This window comes from Mastomys coucha, unplaced genomic scaffold (assembly GCF_008632895.1).
Source record: "Mastomys coucha isolate ucsf_1 unplaced genomic scaffold, UCSF_Mcou_1 pScaffold12, whole genome shotgun sequence".
Taxonomy (NCBI): domain Eukaryota; kingdom Metazoa; phylum Chordata; class Mammalia; order Rodentia; family Muridae; genus Mastomys; species Mastomys coucha.
Genome location: NW_022196894.1, coordinates 17,633,588 through 17,642,995, shown reverse-complemented (window position 1 = coordinate 17,642,995; position 9,408 = coordinate 17,633,588).

Below are 9,408 nucleotides of genomic sequence, written 5' to 3'. Positions count from 1 at the left end.
GGTGTGACAGAGCCTTTCTTGGCTCTGTTGTATTTAGCTTGAGAGATGAGGGACCTGGAAACTCAACAATCAAACAGCTGCCCCAAGCCAGAGGCTTTTGGGTTTTTGTCTTGTGAATTAGAAGATTGAAACTTAGACTATGGAGAGTAAATTCTAGAAAGTATTTACTGTAGGGAGCTCTAGAGACTGAGCAGAGCTCATGTGGAGCAGGAAGATTACCAGGAGTCAGGTACTACCAGGAATCCTGTTAATCAAGCTTTATGGGGCTGGTGAGCTGGCTCAGCGGTTAAGAGCACTGACTGCTCTTCCAGAGGTCCTGAGTTCAATTCCCAGCAACCACATGGTAGCTCACAACCATGTGTAATGGGATCTGATGCCCTCTTCTGGTATGTCTGAAGACAGCAGCAGTGTACTCACATACATGAAATAAATAAATCTTTAAAAAACATTAAAGCTTTATGAAGCTTGGAGTTAATAAGCCTTCATAATGGAGGAAGAGTGTAGATGAGTGGTCAGGCCAGTTTGCATTCCAGGAATCAAGGTCCTCAAGGTTTCGGTCATGGCCTCAGTTTGGTCCAGGAAAGGGAAGCCAACCACTCCTTTAGAGAGGAGAGAAAACCAGACCCCCTTCCTACCTAACATTGCTAAAGGTGCCAGAGGCACCTTTAGCATAGTAGATATTTCTGACAAGGACAAGGTTGTAGACATTCCCAAGGACATTTCTGGCCTTCAGCCAAGAAAGAAACTGATTACATTGGGGTGTTTTACTTGAAACTGCCTAGTCAATTTCTACCTCTAGTTCTCATTAGTATGATTGGCTGAGTTATAGTGAAACTTTTAGTTCTGACCTCAAAAGGGTGTGAATAGTTAAAGTAAGGACATTAATTGGAAAAGAATGTGGCCCTGTAATTTGAGATGTGTGTTGGAGGATCTTGAGAATGAGGCCACTAAACTCTCTGATTCTGATAACAGGTTTATTTTGCCCGAGGAAGTAGCCACCCTACTCTTAGAGAGGATATCCTTTTCCCTCACTCCATTGGCTCCATTGCCCTGCCTGAGGAAATTAATCATTCACAGTCAGTGGATCCGGCAAGGATTTTCCCTGAAGGAAATGATGAGCAAGACAATGTTAACAATTCTCATTGCCCACCTTCACCACCTTTCTTGGCCTCTAGATGACAATCAGATATAAACAGCCTATGTTCATGGAATTTAATTCATTATTGTGAAGCAGAGGTCTTGATAGGGTGGTGGAACATCCACTAAATTTTCACTTATGACCCTAACAAAGTGGCAGTAACCAAGAGGATTGGTGCATGGTCTCCAGAAGACTGTATGCTCTATGAATCAGCATCCAGTGCATAGTACTGTTTCTCCCATAGCCAGGTGATTTGGCTACTATTCTTGCCACTGTGATAAAATATGACAAAAGCAGGAGGAAAACGGGTTTCTCTTGACTTCTAGTTCAAGGCTAAGGATCATCACCGTAGGAAAGACACAGCACCAGGAGCTTGAGGAAGCTTATTACTTGTACTCACCGTCAAGTAGCAGAGAACAAACGTGTATTCTCGGCTCACCTTCTCCTTTTCTATTGTCCAAGATCCCATGCCCAGAAATTGTGCCACCTATAATAGGTAGGTCTGCCCACTAAACTTAATTAAGATAATCCCCACAGGCATGTTCAGAGGCTGGCCCTCAGGTGATTCTACATTTCATCATGTTAACAGCTGCGGATTACCCTTCACACCAGCAATCAAGGGGTGCAAATGAGAATGGTAATTATCACCATCATTCCTAATGTCCCACTAGCAAAAGTTTTGCTGCCTGCCTACTTGACCCTTTGCTCTGGTGGCCTAGAAGTCTTGGTTCCAGAGGATCAAATGCTGCTAAGACTTCCCCTTGGCCTCATTTGGATCCTGCTGCCCTTGAGTCGACAACAGGCTAAGCAAGAAGTTACAGATTTTTCAGGGGTGACTAAGCCTGACTACCAAGAAGGAAATGGACTGCTTCTCCACAATGAAAGTAAGGATGAATAATATGTCTGGAGTAAAGGAGATATTCTACGGTACCTCTTGGTATCGCAGTGTCTAACTAAGGTAAATGGGAAGCTCTAACTCAATCCAGGAAGGATGACTAATGTAGGCTTAGATTTTCCAAAACCTACTTTAATAGGGGTTCTCTGTGGTATCCCCACTGACTGTTGGCATCTTTATTTGCCAACCAGAATTAACGTGGGGGCACATGCGCAGGGACTACATGCACATTCCAGGTCTTGGGGTCCTGTACTTAGCATTACAATAGACAGTAAAAGACAAAACCTCAACAGTTGAGTCCTACTTATACTCTCTCCAAACATCGAGTGTTCTCTCACAGGTCTTGTAGGTGTGGTTAAAGAGAAGGTTTTTAATTGTAGATTTGAGGGAAAGTACAGCTAGAGGTATCAGGAAGGGTCCAGGCTGGAGAGAGAAAGTAGTAGACTAAAACATGACCAACATACTGAACTGGGCCATGAGAGGAGAGGGAAAGAGCAGAGAGAGAAGAGGAGAGAAGGCAAGGTAGACCAAGGAAGAAATCAAGGACCAAGAGACCAAAAGCAAGCCAAGAAGCCAAGGGAATGTGTGGCCAAAGTGGCTATTTTATATTGGAAAGAGAAGGTAGAGGAAGCGAGGTAACATCCAACCCCTGGGATGGAGAGGTCTAGGGAAGGAGGCATGAGGAAGCGAGGTAACATCCAACCCCTGGGATGGAGAGGTTTAGGGAAAGAGGCATGTAAGAAGTGCTGGGAGGAGCCACAGGTACTTGTCCTGGATGTCTTTGGGACCTGGAAAAACTTGGACTTGTGATAGTTACTCTTGATTGGTTACTTGATTGGGTGTAGCATTAGCTTAGATAAAAGTCTCTGGGATAGTCTGCTGGAATATTTCCGGGAAGGAGTAACTGAGTGGGGAGCCCCTGTTGGTAATGGCTCAGTGTTAAGAGGAAAAGCAGTGTTCCATGATGGCGAGTGCATGTAACTAACCATGCTGCTCTCCTTCACGGACCTCAGAACACAGCTTCTTTTTGTTAGATATGGATTGAAGACCAGACTCTGCTGGAGTCTAAGCCTTCAGCTCCAGCGTGGGGCTGCTGGGGCATTCAGCTTCACCAACCAAGCATGAGAACACAGAATGTTCTCAGCCTCTTAAGCATACATGTGCAATTGTTGGAGCACTCTGTAAGTTTAAATCTGTAAACAATCTAATAAATCCTCATTTGTAATATTCATTCTATGGTTCTCTTTCTCCAGAAACCCCTAATATAATATCTGGAAAACAGTTATCATGAATATATGTAACAAAATTGCACTAGACCAGACTACTTTTAGGAAAAACAAAGTAGGAAGTTTAGCTATCTGTATTTATGAAATATAACAAAGACTGAAAACCAATAGATCAACAGAGTAAGCTTGTTATAAAGACACAGCCTAATGCCACCTGTTAAAGCTAATCAGCAGGAAGGAAAGACCTTTACTGCCTTAGTTTCTCTTCTGCTGCTGTGATAAAATACTCTGGCAACAGTATTGTAAGAGATAAAGGGCTTATCTTGGCTCACAGTTCAAGGACAGTCTATCATGATATTCAAGTGCCAAATTTGAAGTGCCTAGTCATACTTCTCTATGTTTAATTTTTTTAAAAAAATTTGTGGTGAGAGTCACTTTTAAAGCATTTGAAGATTTCATTGCCCTGCATAAAGCATCTGTTATTTCCTGTGTTAAAATGAGTAAAATGAACCATAGCTTTTACGTTTTCCTCTCTTTGCATGTTGAAATCCAGTCTCCCTAGTACCACTCTGTGCTTTCTCCGATGTATTTTTTTGGCATCTTTATTAAAAATACTATGTAGTCGTAGTTCTGTAGTCTTACACCTACATTCCCAAATATACCCCATTGATCCATGACTCTGTTTTTGTATCAGAACCATGCTATTTTTGTTACTATGACTCTGCTGTATAACTAGGAATCAGGTATCCTGATACCTCCTACAGTATTCTTTTTATTTAGAACATTTGACACACATGTTTATTGCTTCTCTATTTATAGTAGCTAGGAAATGGGATCAACCTAAAAGTTCATCAACATATTGCTGGATAAGAAAAGGTGGTACATTATACATGACAGGATATTACTCGGCTGTAAAGAAAAATGAAACCATGAAATCCACAGGTAAGTGGATGGAACTGGAAAAATTAAACTGAGTAAGTAATTCAGGTACAGAAAAACAAATGCTGTATATTTTCTCCCATATGTGATTTTAATTTCAAACATTTTGTTTTGTGCATTTAACTTAGAGCACAAGTAGAAGCCATGAAAAGAAAAAAAAGGACCTGTGTATGTGGGGGAGGGCAGGGGTGGTAACGGAATGGCGACAGCATTACAGAAAAATGAAAGTATAGAGGTGGAATTATGAAAGCAGAAAGGCTAAATCATGAAGGGGTATAGCACTATGGAAGAAATCATGGGTTGGGGAGGGCCAACCCAAAGTAAAGATGCGTGAAAAGCCATGTAGGAGTCTACTATCTCACAACCCAGGTAAAACATAGTTGAAGGTATAGTAGAATACATTGGATATAAGAGAGAAGATACCAGAAACTAAAGGACTAAGCAAGGATAGGGTGGGAGGGTGAGAGAGAGAAGGGGTTGATGATGGGTTAACCAAAACTAAGGACATATGTGAAAACCTATGAATTATTAGTGTAACTTCAAAATATGACTGTAAGAAGAAAAGAGTTGAAGTGGAAGTAATGTGCATGGTTAACCCAGAAGACATGGACTATTAAAGTTGTGCAAAAGTAGTGCAAAACATAGGTAACCTCCTTAGGAATTATTATTGGTGAGGGAGGCTTCAGAGGTATCTAAAACAATGCGGGCTATTGACATTGCCATCAGGTATGCACTGTAACTACATGATAAGACCTGATTGCTAAAAGTCCTACACATATTGAATCCAGGATGCATAGAAGTCAATCTCAGTCTGAGGAACTTCCTCTCCTCTGGCTAGCTTTCATTGAGCCTGAAGCTCTGTAGGCTTCTGAGGAAACAATTAAAAAGGTATTGTCTTACTCAGAGCTGGACGCTGCATGCTACATTGTTGACATGACAGACAAGATCCACCCACTGGCAAATAGTGGTACAAACTACTTCCTAATTGGATTTTTTTTTGTTGTTTTTTGTTTGTTTGTTTGTTTGTTTGAGACAAGGTTTTTCTGTATAGCCCTGGTTGTCCTGGAACTCACTCTGTAGACCAGGCTGGCCTCGAACTCAGAAATCCGCCTGCCTCTGCCTCCTAAGTGCTGGGATTAAAGGCATGTGCCACCACTGTCTAGCCTTCCTAATTGGATGTGAGTCCTGTTCTACAGGAGGAAATTTCATGTCTGCCTCTGTAATCCTACCTAAATTCCTATGTCTTGGTTATAGGCCCTGAGGTAGACCTGCTATTTTTAACTTTATTTAACCAAATGGTGTAGCGGTGAATTAGTTAAACTACTTTGGCTTTTGGTGAATGGTGTGTATGCTGCACCCGCCCAAAAGCTCTCCAGATTCTTGAATGAAAGACACACATATGCTAGCTGCTTTCAGTTTTGATATAAATTTTGATATGCCTTGATTAGCTCAATGGCTGGACATTTCTAAACTTCCCCAAGGCTAGCATACATTTCCCTCTGGCACTCCTGGCTTAACATGTTCTAAATCTATGTTTTATCTTTGCTGTTACTTTCTAGGCAGCTTCCCATAACCCCCACCCCAATATGGCCAGTTTCCCTTTCTATCTACATTGCTGGATGATTTTTCTTTTGCAGCTCTTAAATCGGATCCCTCTCCTTCTAAGTCATGGCAATTCTCCTCTTCTTCCCGGCAGTATCCCCTGCCCTTGCCCGAGAAATCTAAAAGTCCTGCCTCTGTCTTTCTGCCCAGCCATTGGCTGTATGACAATTCTTTATTATCAGTTGAAGCCAGCTTGGGGCGGGGACCCTCAGATCTGGAAGTGTGGCTTTGGACCCAAACTAAGACAAAGCATTAGAACTAATTCTGAACAAAATGGTCAGGTCGTCAAATTGTCTTCTAAATATTTATGTGTATACCTGCATATGACCTGAACATCACTAAACCAGTCAAGATCCTGACATAGATGGGGAGATGTTTCTTTAGGACTCATCCCTTACTAAGGAGATATTGGCAATCGCTAAGCTGCCAGGGAGGGAGAGTCATTCTGATGCCACTGTGGTGAGGTCATCTAAGGTTGCAGGAACACATTCAATTTATCTGCTTATTTAAAGAATGGGAAGGCAGGAAAAGCAAGGTCTTAGCACGCAGCCAAGTTTTATTGAAAGCAGAATCCCAAACAGACAAAGCACACAAAGAAACGGACTTCCCCAGTAGAGAAGGAGCTCCAGGTCTGGAATCCAAGTTCATCTGGCAGAGCCCCAAGTTTTATAAATTTGAGGATGTTGTAAATTTTCTTTCTCCTTCAGAATTGGCTCATTTGGCTTATGGTTGGGACCTGGATAATCCAGACAAAGAAAGGGAAACTGATCGGTACTTGGGCTAGGAGCCTGCTCACTCCCACCCTCGGCGTGGGAGAATGGACAGTCCCACTAAACAGTTCCCTCAAGCAGGAAAAAAAAAACCTCTGGGTCCTTATCTTGGAGAGAGAGAAGAATTAAATCAAGAACTCGAGCATTTTAATATGTAAGAGAAAAGTACATGAACATACCAAACTGGGCAGAAAAAAGTTCAGGAGGTCCCAGTTCCATACAAAGAACTATAAGCAATTGAGGAAAGCTGTTCTTCCCTCTCTCAGGTAAGAGCAACAATTGGTTGTCCTGTGCCAAACGGTCAGCTCTGAGAACATACATACAGGTAATATTATATATATATATATATATATATATATATACACATATATATATATACACACATATATATATATACATGTATATCCATATGTATGTGTAAGTGTAATAACAATTAGCAAAAAAAGAAAGGCCATGAAATCATGAATTTGAAGGAGATCAGGAAAGGGTGGGTATATGGAAGGGTTTGGAGGAGGAATGTCAAAACTAAATTGTAATCGCGATAAAATTTAAAAAAGGACTTGAATCCACTTGGAACTTCTTTTCCTTGTCTGTCTTCCTACCTGGGAGCGTTTTGAATCCTATGCCCTCGTTCTTCCCTCTCACAGGTCACCCTAAAACTGCTTTTAAAGTTTGGGGAGACAATTCTTTTGGCTACTTCCTGCTATGCAAGGCAGCAGCAGTCAGGATGTCCTTGGGGATGGTCAGTCTCTGAGGCTGTATGAGAACTTAGTGGTTAAGGCCTGGGATTGGGATGAAGGGCAGCTGATGGTGGCATGAGTCCTTTGGGTGTTTTCCATACCATGCATCTGCAAAATAAATGTAATAAAAATAATAGTCCTATCAAAAGTATAATAAAAAGAACTGTCCATTTTATCTTGAAGAAGCTTATGTCAGAGGAGAGGAACATGCAGGAGAGCCATCAAAAAAAAATCCTTGACACGCACTGTCATATATAAATATGTATGCATATATATAGATATATACATACACATTTGTATATATGTATATATCTAGATATATCATATCTAGATATATACATATATAGATATGTGTATATATATGCAAGACTGAAGACACTCTTAACATGCCTACACACAGGAATGTGTTATTTATTTTTTATTTATTTTTTCATTCATTGTTTTTCTAAAGGTTTATTTATTTTATGTATATGAGTATACTATTGCTGTCATCAGACACACCAGAGGAAGGCACTGAATTCCATTACAGATGGTTGTGAGCCACGATGTGGTTGTTGGGAATTGACTTCAGGACCTTTGGAAGAGTAGTCAGTGGCTCTTAACCACTGAGCAATCTGTCCAGCCCCATTTGTGTTTTTCTAGGTATGATTGCTCTGTGCAACGTTGGCTATCCTAGAACTTGGTCTATAGCCCAGCCTGACCTCAAACTTATAGAGATTCACCTGCCTCTGCCTTCTCAGTGCTGAGATTAAAGGTGTGTACCACTGTCCTTCCGTTCTGGGCCAGTGCCCTGAGCAGACCTTGGGCATAAACTCTGCAGCCAGTCCCACAACACCCAGAGGAAGATCCACTCCCAGGCACTCTAACATGCCCAGGATCATAGGATCAGAGGTGAGGAGGATACAACATTTACCCCAGCACTGGAAGTAACTGGGACCAGAGAGACCCAGGCACCCAGAAACTCTGCCCGACCAGTGATACAGGTTCCTTCTAGTCTGAGCCTGTGCCTTGAGCAGACCTTGGGCACAAACTCCACAACCAGTCCCTCAACATGCAGAGGAAGCTCCACTCCTTGGCTCACTAACACACCTAGGACCACAGGATCCCAGGATCCCAGGGTCCCAGGAGCTTGGTCACACCAGGATCTCAGGATCACAGGATCCCAGAATCACAGGATCACAGAGACAGCTGAACTATGAGGAGGACACAACCAGAATCACAGGAAGGACAGGCTCCAGTCAGTTATAGTGAGGGCAGGTAGCATTAGAGATAAACCAGATGGCAGGAGTCAAGCATAAGAACATAAGGTACAGAAACCAAGTTTATTTGGCATCATCAGAACCCAATTCTTTCACCATAGCAAGTCCTGGATACACCAACACACCAGAAAAGCAAGATTAGATCTAAAATCACTTCTCATGATGGTGATAGAGGACTTTAAGAAAGACATAAATAACTTCCTCAAAGAAATACAGGAGAACACAGATAAACAGCTAGAAGCCTTTAAAGAGGAAACACAAAAATCCCTTAAAGAACTACAGGAAAACACAATCAAACAGGTGAAGGAAATGAACAGAACTATCCAATATCTAAAAATGGAAATAGAAACAATAAAGACATCATGAAGGGAGACAACTCTGGAGTTAGAAAACCTAGGAAAGAGATCAGGAGTCATAGATGCAAGCATCATCAAAAACCCCACAAGAGATAGAAGAGAGAATCTCAGGGGCAGAAGACACCTTAGAAAACATTGACACAACAGTCAAAGTAAATGCAAAAAGCAAAAAGCTCCTAACCCAAAACATCCAGGAAATCCAGGACACAATGAGAAAACCAAACCTAAGGATAACAGGTATAGAAGACAGTGAAGACTCCTAACTTAAAGGGCCAGTAAATATCTTCAACAAAATTATAGGAGAAAACTTCCCTAACCTAAAGAAAGAGAAACCCATGAACATATAAGAAGCCTACAGAACTCCAAGTAGACTGGACCAGAAAAGAAATTCCTCCTGTCACATAATAATTAAAACATCAAAACATCAAATGCACTAAACAAAGAAAGAATTTTAAAAGCAGTAAGGGAAAAAGGTCAAGTAAC